Raw genomic sequence first — 14,720 nt, 5'->3', positions numbered from 1 at the left:
CACTCCTTTGCTCCCCCTCATCTCCCTCCTTTTGTGGTTATTATAAATCACAGGTCCTAAACAAGAAATACCGCTTGTTGCAAGGATTAACATGATGTCAGAATATGAAATTAATTGGATTACTAATCCTTTTAGGCTTTTCTGACAAGACAGCTCCAATAGAAGTCACGACGGTTCCTCCCGGTCAATTAAATACTGCCGAAGAAAAATTGGATTAATCTTTCCATTGAAGAAACTAATTGTGGTGTTACTTCAAACACAGGGAATCACAGCTGGAATGGCAAGGAAGAAAGCTGCAACGTCCTTTAAGGAAATACATACATTCTTTAAAAGCAAACAGGATTTGACACTGACCTTAAAATCTTCTGCACAAACATTACACTCTCCTTTCTTTGAGTGATTCTCCCACCTACCAAGTCTGCGGTGTTTAAAAATAGTTTTCTGTACCAGCAGTGTGTTATATTTTGATTCTCTCTAGCCCCTACTATTGGTACAATGAGAGATTTCTGTCTTTAAGGCCCAGACTTTGCCACTTTAAGCCTACAGCAGATTTGAAGACATGCTGAATTGAACCCTAGACAGACAGCTTGATAAATGGTCAGTGTTTAAGTTTACAATGCCCTGGTGGGAGTAAATATTGTCAGAGAGAAAGGGCTTGACAAATATTGCGTCACCCTTTTCAGTGCCCTCTCAATTCAGGGAGCATCAGCCTGTTCTTTTAGCTGAAGCTGACTGCTTAATTCCAAATATATTCCACTAGCTGTCAGAGAAACAGAAAAGAGAACCTAAAATTGAGACAGACCGTAGGGGAGAGGGGGAAACCCACTCACCCTGCCTACATGGAAATTAAAATGAATTGCATTGACGATAATGGTGAGAGGGCCGAAACCTCGACACTGATAGCTGAGGATAATGGAAAAGGCCAGTGCTCCACAGAAAATGACCAGTTGTCATCCAAGTGACAGACAACAGCTGCTTGCACATCTGGAGTCTGGTTCAGGCAAACAGCCCAACTCGAGGCATCCCCCTCTTTTCTTTAAGAAAAAGAAAAGCTGCAACAGCATCTCAGCCTACAGACCCCAACATATCTGAGTGCAAAGTACCTCGCGTACAAAACAGTCACCAAAAAAACCTTGATGAATCATAGTGCGTTGACAGGTTCAGCCTTAAATTAATATTAATACATTGCACAGCTATTCAATTTCCCAGCAACTCTTTGTCTCAGCTGCAACAGATTGACGTTTTCTTAAGAGGGCACATATCTAAAGGAAGAAGTTCAATAATGCAAAAATAATTGGACATTTCAGTGAAAACAGACAACAAAAGCCCCTTTGAAACTTTTAGTGCTAAACCCATGCCTGTCGTAGCAACAAGTAGCCAAAGGGCACTTCCCAGTTACACTTACCCTTCTGACACTGTTAGAAGTCATTATGTCTGTGAAGGCATAGGTGACATTAAACCCACAGGCCACAGCCACATTCTTGTCATCTACCTTGATGGACTGCAAACACCAGACTAATGAAAACTGATATAACATTTTCTGCTGGCACTGATATATAAAAAAATCCTTCAGCCATCAGTGAGGCATCAAGAGAAAACAAAACGGGCTGAAAAATCTCACAGACTTACCCCAGTCAAGTTGACATAAGCAGGGGGAGAGAGAGTGAGCCCAGCTAGAATATCCCTTTTGAAATCAATCGCAATCGCATTTGCTCTGAAGACTTCGGTCCTCCAACGCAGTTGGGTCGCGCTGTTCCCTCCTCGAACTAGATGGGCAGTTCAGCAAAGAATGACTGGAGACATTCTTCAAGGCGAGTCTTGAGGAATAGAGAGAAAGTGTTTGACAGGTTTTCAGTAAGCTGAGTTGGTTTCAGGGACTGGAGGGATGAGGCTGCTCTCCTGACTCTCTCCCTAATGATCTCAAGCTTTCCTAAAGACTGAAATTACATTAACATCACTGTCAGCCAATTGGCTGAAACACCAAACACCGTCCAATCCAGGGAAGCTGATGTGCTGGCAAGAAAGAAATCACGGAGCAGGAGCCTGTCTGCAGGAATTAGTTCTGCAGCTTGTTATTTTTTTAAAGGTTAACTTTTACCTTGCTATGCCCCCATGGAAAGATCCTTTACCCATGTCAGCAGGATACATTCATGATTAACTGGGCAGCAAGGATTTTTATCTGTGCTTTGAGCCCCAGCGATGCATGAAAGATCCCCTCTGCAAAATCCTTTAATAAGTGATGTTAGTAGTTCACGTGGTTCAGGGATCAAATGTATTGGGGCTGTCAGTTTGCCAAGTCTGAGGCGACTGCTCGCATTCAGCACCCGAATGGTCACCCGTCAGTGCCAGGCTGACCATCTACAACTACACGTTCGATAGAAGAATTCTTTTGCATACTGGTTTTCTCCGCTCTCCACTTTCTGAGTGCGTTGAGTCCTTGCTACATAGAGTCCCACACGTACAAGTCACCCTCCTGCACCTTATCGAAATAACTTGTTCTCCTGTGGACTTTGAGGGTGAGTGTGGGTACATTATTCGAGAAGGGCATTGCAACCAAGCACGATCCTGCCCTCACCTGAAGTCCACTAACACTCATACCCTGCCTGAAGGCAGTGCTAAGTGGCATTTAGGAGCAAGAACCCTGGCTGATTTTTTTTCCATCCCTAACCCAGTGATGCTAAAGTGAACTGAGGACTGAAGTTGGGGAAACGTGTATCCTGGACAAGCCTGTAGACTGTGATCTCATCCCGAGATTTGGATGATAGTTATCGACTTTGATCTTGTGGTTTGGAATGGGATCAGGTTACCCTGTTTGAATTTCTGCCTTATAATCACTCAAAGTATATTTTAATTCTTATAAAACACATTCAGATATGGTTTGAAAACATTGTCTTCGGCCCCGCCACAAGCTCTGTTCCCTCACCTCACTGGTTCCATCCCCCTCCCTTACCACTGTCTCAGGCTATACCAGAACTGAGCTTCTGATCTCATATCCTCTCCCATCAGAGTCCACCTACTTCCACCTCTGTGATATCACCCGTCTCCTCCTCTGCCTCAGCCCATCTGCTGCTGAAAACCTCATCCATGCTTTTGTTACCTCCAGACTCCACTATTCCAATGCTCTCTTGGCCGACCTCACATCTTCCATCCTCCATAAACTTGAGCTCATTCAAAACTCCACTGCCCATATCCTAAATTGGGATGTTTGTCTAAGTTAAAGGCGCTATTTAAATGCAAGTTGTTGTTGTCTACATTGAAAATGACATTAATTCTTCAAGATATCACAATAATTTCACTGGTGGCACAGATTCCTATGGACAGTGTTGAACGATCATAACACTCTTCAAAGTAGCTTTGCTTTTCTCCCTCCATTATCTGTCCTCCTCTTCTGAAGGCACTGTCTCATCTTGGGTTATGGTTCCACAGATGCCTGCCACCCACCAGCATCATCTTCACACCAGAGCCAAGACAGAGAATGTTGGCAGGCTATTAATAGCTTAATTTGCTATCTTCCAATCCATGGGGACCATTCTAGAATCTAGGGAATTCTGGAAGATCAAAACCAATGCATCCACTATCTCCACAGCCACCTCTTTTAAAACCATAGGATGTGGTTAGGTCCAAGGGCCATTAGGTCCAGGGGATTTGTCAGCTTTTAGTCCCGTTAATTTCTCCAGTGCTTTTTCTTTACTAATATTAATTACCTTAAGTTCCTCACTCTCATTAGACCTTTGGTTCCCCACTATTTCCGGTATGTTTTTTGTGTCTTCTACTGTGAAGACGGATACAAAATATTTGTGACAAATGGTAACATTCCTGAAGTGGGTAATTTAATAAGTGACAGAAAGAAAATGAAAGAGAAAGATTAGTTTTTATTATTATTTTCTCAAATATTAAAAGAAAATAGACTTGGCACCTAGGTTTATTTGAACTGGTGTGGTTCTGCCGAATTGAGCCCAGTGCAAGCTTTATTGGATTGAGCTCATGTTTATTTGCTAATGCTGAAATAGAGGCTTGGGGCTCAATTATAAAATCAAATTGTGGGTGCGTTGGGGAGGGCTGCGAAAATGGCGAAAATCCCGAGCAGGTTCGGAAGCCCGCTCCAACCCGCCGACTTCCGGGTTCCCCACAGACGCGCCTGTGTGCGCACGTGCTCCTCACGAATCCGGAAGTCCTGCCGGGAATTAAAACCGGCGGGATGACAGTTAAAGAACCAAATGTACCTCATTGAGGTAGTTAAGGTACTTTATTTCTGACATAGTAGATAGTTGAAAAGATTTTAAACTTACCTGGGTGGCTTTCCCACGGCTTCCGATTCACACCTGGTGAAACCAGGAGCAAAGGGCCGGATCAGGCAAAAATAAACAAAATAAATTAAATAAAAAACCGTTGCACATGGCGAAAAAAACAAAATAGACCTACCTTTCCTACCTACCTGCTCTGATGTCTGATGTCTCCCTCTCCGATGTTCTCTTCTCCCCCTGATGTCTCCCTCTCCGATGTCTCCCTCTCCGATCTCTCCCTTTCCGATGTCCCTCTCCCCCCCGATGTCTCCCTCTCCGACTTCCCCCACCCCCCCCCGATCTTCCCCTCTCCGATCTCCCCCTCTTCCCCCCAGTCTTCCCATTACCCTCCCGATCTTCCACTCTCCCCTCCCCCGATCTTCCACTCCCCCCCCACCCCCATCTTCAGTGTCCTCCACTCCCTGTTCCAGCGCCGGATGACGTCTTGCTTTCTCTCTTTCTCTTGCCCCTCCCTCCGTGTTGCAGCTCCTGTCGGCAGCCAGCTTGTCAATCAGGCTGGCTGCCGGGCACGAAACCTGGAAACAACTTTAATCACCATCAATTACATCGCGATTGTGTCGGAAAAAGTAAGTTTTTTTATTCGGGTTTGCCACGCGCACCTTCACCCCCCGCCCGCTGCCAACCTGCCACTATTTCAAAATTGAGCCCTTGGTATTGATCTAGAGGAGGTAATAGAAGTGTTAGGCCTACAATCAACGTGATTCTGGTTTGACTCGGGGATAAGATTCTGTGGGAGACACATTGTTGGCCGATTCTCATTTTTTCCTCCCTTTCCTCTCAGCTCTCAAAGCAGCTAATTCTTACTTTGGTATAGTTTCACGAGCACAGTTCTCCTCTGGTACCTCACCCAGACAGGCCATTATTCATGAGCGAACATTGAAAGTGAGTGTCGCCAGGCTCTTCCATCTCGGGGAGCATTGGAGCCGCGCGTAATCCTATCCACACCTGAAACGAGATGGATAGCAAACAACAGTGCGGGAGCTGGCTCATTCCAAGGGATACTGAGGCCAATTGTAGCACCCCTCCCACTGCCCAAGCTGGGATCAGCCCAATTCAACATAGATTCTTCTTGGACTTTGTGGTGCAGCTGCTCGTTGGATTAGCTTGCCGAGCCATCGAGGTAGTGTCGATGCTTTGTTTAAACAAGAAATATAAAACCAGTATTTGCCAGTATTGGTGGGAGAGCTTGATGCCATTAGGCACCTGGACTTTAGAATTCCCTTCTGAAACCCCTCCTGCTCGGTACGCCCCTCCGCACCTTAGCTCCTGCTCACTGCCTGTTCCCCTCCCTGGCCCCATGGAACACCTTGGGACATTTTACTACATTAAAAACTCATATATATACATATATGTGCATATGTATGTACGTATATGTGTGTGTACGTGTGTATATACATATACTGATACTGAGAATGGAGGCTGCAGTATGCATTTAGATTCATCGTATATGGGCTGGAAAGTGATCGGCCCTTTCACTGCGCAGATCCTCCCGAGTAGCTAGTTCACACTCCGCAGCATTGTGAGTTGCTTCAGATTCGTCAGTGCGTGCTTTTCATTTGTGGGACCATTGTGCATCTGGACCCTTCGGGCTATACCACGACTGAGCTCCCTCTTTTTGTTTTTCACTCCTGTGCTATTTTTCTGGCCAATTAATCTGTCAGTAGTCTCTTGTGGCCTACGGTTGCGTCTCACAAATCCTCACCTTCCAGAATTTCCAATGGCAGCTTTGTTGTGAAGAAATCCGAGTATTGTCATCCCTTTCTTAGTACTTGTCAGAAGAGGAAATAACAAATATTTTTCTTTCTTTCCTCATGCTGAAAATCGGATTGGATTGATTGATAGCTGAATATTTGATTTACTTTACTGTCTGAACACCCCCAATTGAAAATCCTGCTTAAGATCATAGTCTAGGAAAGGAATAGAAATTCACTCACAGAAATGCTAAGGCCAGAAATCTAATCCACTCAACAAAGTTCAAAACTTGATGTAACCTCCCCCGATAAAGTTTCACTAGTAAAACTTTCACTAACCAGACATTTTCTCGACGGGAAGCCACACTTAAAAAAAAGGTGAAAAGAAATCTGAAATGAAACCAGAAGATGCTTCAAATATTTAGCAGCTCTGTCAGTAAAGAGAAAAAAGTAGGTTAATGTTTCAGGTATAGACCCTTGATAAGTGTCTACAGATGAAACGCTAACATATTCATGTTAATTTTACGACTTTATGAGGGTGAAATTCGCCTTGGACGGCGACACACTACAGGCAATAGTGAAAGGGCGATTGTGGATAAGAATTTCGGCCGGAGTATAAATTGGGGTGCTGAGTCGCTATCGCCTGTTTTGGGCAACTTCCCAAGACGGATTTCACCTCTCCCACTTCTGGCAGGGAGCCTTGCCCGACATGAACAGAAAATTGTGCATGGGGCGTGTCCAGGTTTTCAATGGGTACTCGCAGCTGGGAACACCGGTGAGCCTGATCAACTCTGACATACCTGCTATGTTTCTCTGTTTTTATTTTATGCTTTTTGAAGGTGTGTTCATGTTCCATTTGAAGTGTTAACACACTGGGCTTTGCACTGGGAAGAGCATGGATGCGTATTGGGGACGAACTAATGAAAACTAATGTCAGATCCAACGCTAGGGAATAGGCACCCGACGCTCCTGAGGGCCACCAGGAAATGTGGATCGATGCAGCTTCCTGCACCAACCTGTGAGGGATCAAACACACACTCCAATCTCAAATTTAAAAGTACCAATTGAGCTAGCATCAACTGCCATTTGCGGAAAGGAGTTCCAAACTTCTGCCAACTTTTGTGTGTAGAAGTGTTTCCTAACTTCACTCCTGAAAGTCCTATCTCTAATTTTTAGGCTATGCTCCCTAGTCCTAGACTCCCCAACCAGTGGAAATAGTTCCTCTCTATCTACCCTATCAGTTCCCATTAATATCTTGAAAACTTTGATCAAATCACCCTTTGATCTTCTAAATTCCAGGGAATACAACCCTAGTTTGTGTAATCTTTCCTCGTAATTTAACCCTTGGAGTCCAGGTATCATTCTAGTAAATCAACGCTGTGCTCCCTCCAAGGTCAATATATCCTTCCTAAGGTGTGGTGTCCAGAACTGAACACAGTGTGGTCTAACCAGAGCTTTGTGTAGCTGTCGCATAACTTCTACCCCTTTGTATTCTAGCCCTCTAGATATAAAGGCCAGCATTCCATTAGCCTTTTTGATTATTTTCTGTACCTGTCCATGACATTTTAATGATCTATGTGCATGGACCTCTAAGTCTATTTGGACCTCCACTATTTTGAGCTTTTCACCATTGAGAAAGTACTCTGATCTATCCTTTTTAGGTCCAAAGTGGATGGCCTCACACTTGCCCACATTGAAATCCATTTACCACAATTTTGCCCATTCACTTAATCTATTAATATCTCTCATAATTTTATGCTTCCATCTACACAGCTTGCAATGCTGCCTATCTTTGTGTCATCAGCAAACTTGGATATGTGGCTCTCTATCCCGTCATCTAAGTCGTTCATAAATACAGTGAATAGTTGAGGCCCCAACACAGATCCCTGTGGGACACCACTAGTCACATCCTGCCAATTTGAGTACCTGTCCATTATCCCTACTCTCTGTTTCCTGCCGCTCAGCCAATTTCCTAACCAGGCCAATGATTTGCCCTCAATTCCATGAGCTTCAATTTTACCTGTCTCTTATGAGGGAGCTTATCAAATGCCTTCTGGAAGTCCATATAAACAACATCCATAGACAATCCCCTGTCCCATACTTTAGTCACCTCTTCAAAAAATTCAATCAGGTTCGTCAGGCATGACCTACCCTTTACAAATCCATGCTGGCTCTCTCTGATCAGCTGAAAATTTTCAAAGTGTTCAGTCACTCTATCCTTAATTATAGACTCTAGTAATTTCCTGACAACAGATGTTAGGCTAACAGGTCTTAGGCTAACAAGTCCCTGGTTTCCCTCTCTCACCTTTCTTAAATAACAGAGTGACATGTGCAATTTTCCAATCTAAAGGAATGGTTCCTGAGCACTAGAAAAGGAAAGGGAACAGCACATTCAAAAGCCCACAACCAGAGACACATGCGGCAGCAAGTTTTCCAAGGGCCACAGGCAAAAGAGGGGGCAGGCTGAATATACCAGTGGATTAGAGAAACCTACCCTCAAATATTAAAAACTTTATTGAAGCAACATTAGACATTGTTAAATGGGGGCTGTAGAATTTTCATATCTGTTTATAGAGAAAAATGAAACTAGCTTATTTATCTCAAAGAAATGCACCAAAAGCCCTTTCACAGGAATACCATAAGAAGAAAACAGGAAAAGCTTATGGCACATAAGTGTGGACAGTTAATCCTAATTAGACCATTGTAAACAATTTTACAACACCAAGTTATAGTCCAGCAATTTTAATAAAATTGCTGGACTATAACTTGGTGTTGTAAAATTGTTTACAATTGTCAACCCCAGTCCATCACCGGCATCTCCACATCCTAATTAGACCAGACTGCAACCTCTTCCAATACACAATTCACTATCTCATCCCTTCTGTCACATTCTTATCAACTCTTCAGCCTTTGTCTCCTCTCACCAGCAATTCCCACTCTATTCACTCTCTGATTTTTCACAATCCACAAGCCCTAGTTCACCATTCCTGGGAGAGTGTGCCCCCACCATCAATGGAAGCTACTCAAAGTATCCAGAGGAGATTCTTCGCTGCCACACTTTGCTTGTTTGTTCCTTTATTGGGAACATTCCTCACCATTCATCCTCATTACGTCCACTCTTCAGGCTGCCATAAAAACACTGTCTGAAGGTTTCCAGGGAGAACCTTAAGTCACCAATTTCCTTTTAAATTTTATTCAGCAATCAAAGAAGATCTCCCACTGAGCTCCAATCTTCCTACTTGTGTGTGCACTGTGCTGAGTATATGATAGTGCTAAATAAAATGGTGGCAAGATTTCTTCTGACCACTATTTCTAATGAAATCATAAATGCATTCACCAGAAATAGTGAGCAGAGGAAATTTCCCCCTCTGTTGCTTGTGAAGCATTTTGGGACATCCTGAGCATATAATAACGATGTGATATAAAGTTCGTTCGTTCTTTCTTTCTTTCTTTCTCTCTCTCCCTTTCTTTCTCTCTCTCTCTCTCTTTCTTTGTCCCTCTCTCCCTTTCTTTCTTTCTCTCCCTTTCTTTCTCTTTCCCTTTCTTTCTCTCTCTCCCTTTCTCTCTTTCTCTCTCCCTTTCTTTCTCTCTTTCTCTCTCCCTTTCTTTCTATCTCCCTTTCTCTCGCTCTCCCTTTATCTTGTTCTCTCTTTCCCTCTCTCTCTCTTTCTTTCTCTCTTTCCCTCTCTCTCTCTCTCTCCCCTACTGGATTCAATGGGTTTGAACATGAAACAGAGAAAAAAAAGTTATGTAAAATGAGGGTGAGCTTTCAAAATAGTCTCCCAGAAATGGTCACCAGCATATTACTTGTGGTTATTCTTCATCCTGTCGGTATTTTCTTCGGGAATAGCCCATTAAGGGCATTTTAGAGGTCATTGTCATTCAGTGATGATTAAATCATCTAACAACAAGAGGAAAGTAGCTGTGTCAGGACCAACAATTTAAAAGAACAGTTTTAAGAATGAGGTCAGAGAAAAAAAATGATCATTGTCAACAACTGGAGTCATGATTTATGATCCAAAGGAAAGATCAGTGGTACATGTCAAAGTCTCAGAGCAGAATTGGATGTAACAGGAATGACTATACAAGTTCTGGCTAAGCCAGGAATTTACAAGGAATTTACTTCAACCAGATTTGTATATAAGTTGATTTGACTTTATATTTATTTTCAAAGCCTCGGCAGTATTTACTTGATTGCCTGAGCTGCACTGCTTTTGCTGTCGGTAAAGATCAACATTTCCTGTTAACTTGGTGTCTAAGAGTACTTTGTCCAGTTATTGAAATTACAGACAGCCTGCCTGCCACGTTTTTATGATTATGTGCAAAAATTGAGGTATCCTGAGTGAGAATCCACACTGAAATGATCCAATCTCATACCCCTGAATAATTGTTGCTTTAAGGTCCCCGGTTTTCATGTCTTTGATCAGTTTGTGTCCTTCGGGAAAAATCTTGTGTCTTTGTTACTTTTTTTTAAAGAATAGCTATTTCCTGTGAGACCTGTAAAGTACCCAAAAGACACTGCTGAGCATTCCCCAAAAGCCATGGCTGTTAACAAGTACCATATTGATGCGCATATAGGCCACCCCAGCATATAGGTCACAGCCCAAACTTGAACTCTACCTCACAGGGAAGAAAAGAAGTGCTTCCAACTCAAAACAGCCAGAATAGGTTGCCAGAAAAGGTGGAGGAGGCCAATGCACTTGATTCATTGAAGAAGCAGTAGGATATTTCTATGAGAAGACAGTAGGGGTGGTGTTTTGGAAGTGAGCAAGTACACTTCGACAGCAAAGGTCCATAGCGTTGGCAGTCCATAACCGCACTGTATGGCTTCATTCCAGGTGTCAGAGAGTTCCACTGGATCGTTACTGATCTGATATAGCCCAGATTAACTGAAGACAACAGTGTCTTCGCCTTCAATCCGGAGCAGTCAATGTCCCTTCCTGACCTAGATTCCGATCTTCTGTAGCACCTGTTGCACCACTTCAGGTAATGGCTGCCCCTGCCCTCACGAGCCTCGGGTCTGACTGGCTCCGGTCAGTGACTCTCCCTAAGGGCCCTGCTCAGGGTTACAAGCAAAGTCCAATGGTGGACCCAGCAGAAGAGGATAAAACGTTCCTCAATGGTGTTGAAGGCAAACAAGTTATGACTTCAGAAATCAATGGAAATGGGCGGAAGAAGTTCTGGGAAGAGAGATGGTGTCCCATCAAAAACACCCTTCTCAGTCTCACCAATCCCAAGGAAACAGTGTGTTCACGGGAGCATTCAACGAACATGAGTCCTACTACAAACTGCACCAGGGTTAAAGCCCCTGCACCTACAGGCGTCAATCGTCAGCCAATGCCACATGATGGCCACCAATGCTTATGACTAGTGTTATCCAAAGTTCCTTTGGGGACGGTACCATTTTGATAAGGTCAAGTCCCACAATGCCCAGGACCAACCTGTTTTGGAACGGATGAGTTCAAATGGGCCGCAGGACCTTCTTCATCGAAATCTGCCTCGTGATAGAGGTCTTCCCTCTTAGCTTATACTGCTTTTTTATTAAAAGGTGTGATCCTTATACAAATTACTGATGTGTATAAACGAAACATTGAGAAAATGCCATTTCACAAGCAATCTACAGAACAGTGTTCTCTGCTGAGGACTGTATGTGTGCTGTAGAAGTGTTTTTGATATGTTCATGGATTGAGATAAAGGCAGAAGCTCTAAGGAAGCAACTCTGTTGGTAGTGTGTGTGTGTGTGTGTGAAATCATAATTTGTCTTCCTTTTTTGGTCAGCTAAAATGACTCAGAACTGAACTGATTCTGCTTGTCTGTGAATCAGTGTCCCTGGAATAATTCAAATAACATCTGCAAATGGCTTGAAAAGCTACCTCAATATGATGAATGTGAAGCATAATTTGGCATTATATATAAAAGACTCATGCAATCAGTAGTGAAGTTGTTCTCTGTCATTTCTAACATAAATAAAATAAAGTAGTGGCGAGAGAAGCAAAGCTCACTGTTGTGATATGATATTGTTGTACATTGTTGGACCAACAGAAAGCCTATAGGATGTAGGATGAAAGGGGGTGGGGGGAAGAGAGAGAGAGGGAGAGAGAGAGGAGGGGGAGAGAGAGTGGGGAGTGGGAGGCGGGAGAGAGTGGGGAATGGGTGGGGGAGAGAGGGGGAGTAGGAGGGAGAGAGGGAAGTAGGAGGGGGATAGTGAGAGAGAGAGAGAGAGAGAGGAATGAGGGAGAGAGAGATTCTGGAGTGTCACTTGTCCAATATGTTTTTATTTTAAAATGAGAAAAAAAGTCATACTCTGACATCCATCGGTACAGTTGTGCATTTTGAAGCACATTTACAGGAGGATATATTACCAGCATAACTGGGCCTTTTTTTAAAAGAAGATAGAGCCTATGTTTTTCAAGTTCCTTCTGCTGGTGAGGTACCTCACCCACTGCCGATGTGTATTGGAAAATCGTGGGCAGAATGCCTGCGATCTTCTCATATGTGCTTGTACATTGCCTAGAGCACCAATCCGAACGCGTCCTTTCTCAGTAGAGTATTAAAGCTACAGTGAATGTAGGAAAATGGCTGAAAGTTTTAAAAAATCATAGTGGGGTAGAAATTGCTTGGAGTGGCGAACCAACACTCCTCGCTGCTCCATAGATTTGTACTGACCCAAAAACTTACCGCAGTCTTTTCTTTGGCCACTTCCTCGAATAGGAAGTGGGGAAGAGCCCAGCGTCAGTTCAGGGGAAGTGAGGACCCTGGGAGAAGTGAAAGGATCAATCTCTCCCCTCGACCAATCAGATCGCAGCACTTTTGACAAGCTGCGTTCACTGTCTCTGCCGGCTTGGAACGTTAAAGCAGGAAGTGAAAGGTACAACATTTTAAATCAATGTAAAAACAGTTATAGACAGTGAAAAAGAGAGGGCAAGAAATAATTGAATAAAAGAGACGGAAGGGAAAACTAAAAAAAATTAACATTTTAATTAAAAAAAATTTTAATGACCAAAAACTATTAAAATAAGGAATAATGAGACAACATATTTTTAAATATTAATTTTAGTTATTTGGAAGTCATTAAAACTTATCGTGCTGTTAAAACTTAGTTTAGACTTGGTATTTTTAAGCGCACCTGTTTGGTAGCATAATTAGTTATTCCAGCTGGGCAGCTAAGCAAGTTTGCGATTTTTCAATGGTTTCCCTGATTGCAGCGTGCGATGTCCCTTTAATTTGAAGCTGTCATATCACCGGCGAACCACTAGGAGCAAGTTCCGGATTTCCCCGTTTCGCTGCGCATGTGCGAACGCTGGAACTTGCTCCTCCATTTCACCGCTAACAACGGAGAGCACTGTTGAGCTCACCGCTATTTCGTGAGCGATTTCTGCCCCCATTAAAAACCTTATATCTGTGTGCACTTCCTGTAAACTTTTCATATTATAATTCCTATGTTGGGATATCTAATATCAATATTTATATATATTTCCCTCCCTGTGTTGCAGCGGTGACTACGCTTCAAAATTAAAGCTCTTTGCGGCGTCCTGAGGTTGTGAAAGGCCCTATGTAAACGCAAGTTCTTTCTTTATGTCCATATTTATAATGGAAACTGCCTATTCAAACTTGCCACACTAATTATACCTTCCACCAGTGGTTGTGCTGCAGGCCCTCAGTTTTTCTCCTCCTAGCTCTTTAGCCTGTACTACAGAGAAACCCCTATGCTTTGACCGACTCTACTTCTCTGTTTCCCAACCTGTCGTTAGTTTTACTATTTGACGATAATTAGTAATAAAAAGAAATTCAAAGTATTAGATTCAAATTAAGGACTGAATATATAAATTTAAAATGGGGAGTAAATTACGTTTGTGTGCCCTATATAGAATCAGATATATAGATATTATATAGGTATAAATATATGGGTATAGATATATAGAGATTATATAGATATTATATAAATTTATATAAAATATAGATATATACATACACACACATACATATATATAATAGGAGAGAGAGACGGATTTTTGCTTCCTTTCATTTAAACAGCTTTTCAACAGCAACAAATCCTACACTTGAGAATGACTTTGCATTCAAAGGTTATTAAAGAATAAATCTTGATATCTTTCTCATCTCATTTCTCCTTGATATACTTGGAGATCTAATTTTGTAGAATTTCAATACCGAGCAATGAAAAAGGAGCTACAGGATGTAAAGAGAAATCTTTGCAAATTGGCTATTTGAACTTTCTCAACTTGGCCGTTTATGTTGAAACCTGAAGTCAGCAGAGACGGTCGATGAAATCAGGCGCCAAAAATACCACAAAAATGAACCAGTGATAAAGCCGGAGCTCTGCAATGAGTAATACCCTGTTAATTAAAGAAATGAAAGGGACATTAATGAAATACTTGATCTTTAATTGCATGCAGGCTATATATAATTGTAGAATGGGCGTGTAATTGGCAAATGAATTTCAATATAGATAAGTGTGAGGTGGTACATTTTGGTAGGAAGAGTAAGGAGGCCACATACTGCTTGGAAAATAAGATTCTAAATGGTGTTGAGGAGCAGATGGATCTGGGGGTACAGATACACAAATCATTAAAAGTAGTGACACAGGTTAATAAGGCCATAAAAAAAAGCAAACAAAGCACTGAGGTTCATTCCTAGCGAGATAGAATTGAAAAGCAGGGAAGTTATGTTAAGCTTGTATAGGACCTTGGTAGACCACACTTGGAGT

General features: G+C 42.5%; 1 protein-coding gene and 1 long non-coding RNA gene across 2 annotated transcripts in view; one reads left to right on the top strand and one right to left on the bottom strand.

Moving 5' to 3' along the window:
• Positions 1-1,958, bottom strand: part of prickle1b (prickle homolog 1b) — a 138,888-nt gene extending 136,930 nt beyond the window's left edge. The window contains exon 1 of the mRNA XM_067999863.1: positions 1,630-1,958. The gene's annotated coding sequence lies outside the window, so the exon portion shown is untranslated. The remainder of the gene's footprint in view (positions 1-1,629) is intronic.
• Positions 1-14,720, top strand: part of LOC137334843 (uncharacterized) — a 66,578-nt gene that overhangs the window by 7,795 nt on the left and 44,063 nt on the right. The gene's annotated exons all lie outside the window — the stretch shown is intronic.

Source organism: Heptranchias perlo, chromosome 18 (genome assembly GCF_035084215.1).
Source record: "Heptranchias perlo isolate sHepPer1 chromosome 18, sHepPer1.hap1, whole genome shotgun sequence".
In the NCBI taxonomy this organism is placed as follows: domain Eukaryota; kingdom Metazoa; phylum Chordata; class Chondrichthyes; order Hexanchiformes; family Hexanchidae; genus Heptranchias; species Heptranchias perlo.
The sequence above is the reverse complement of the archived record's forward strand: the minus strand, read 5'-3'. Positions and strand labels throughout refer to the sequence as shown.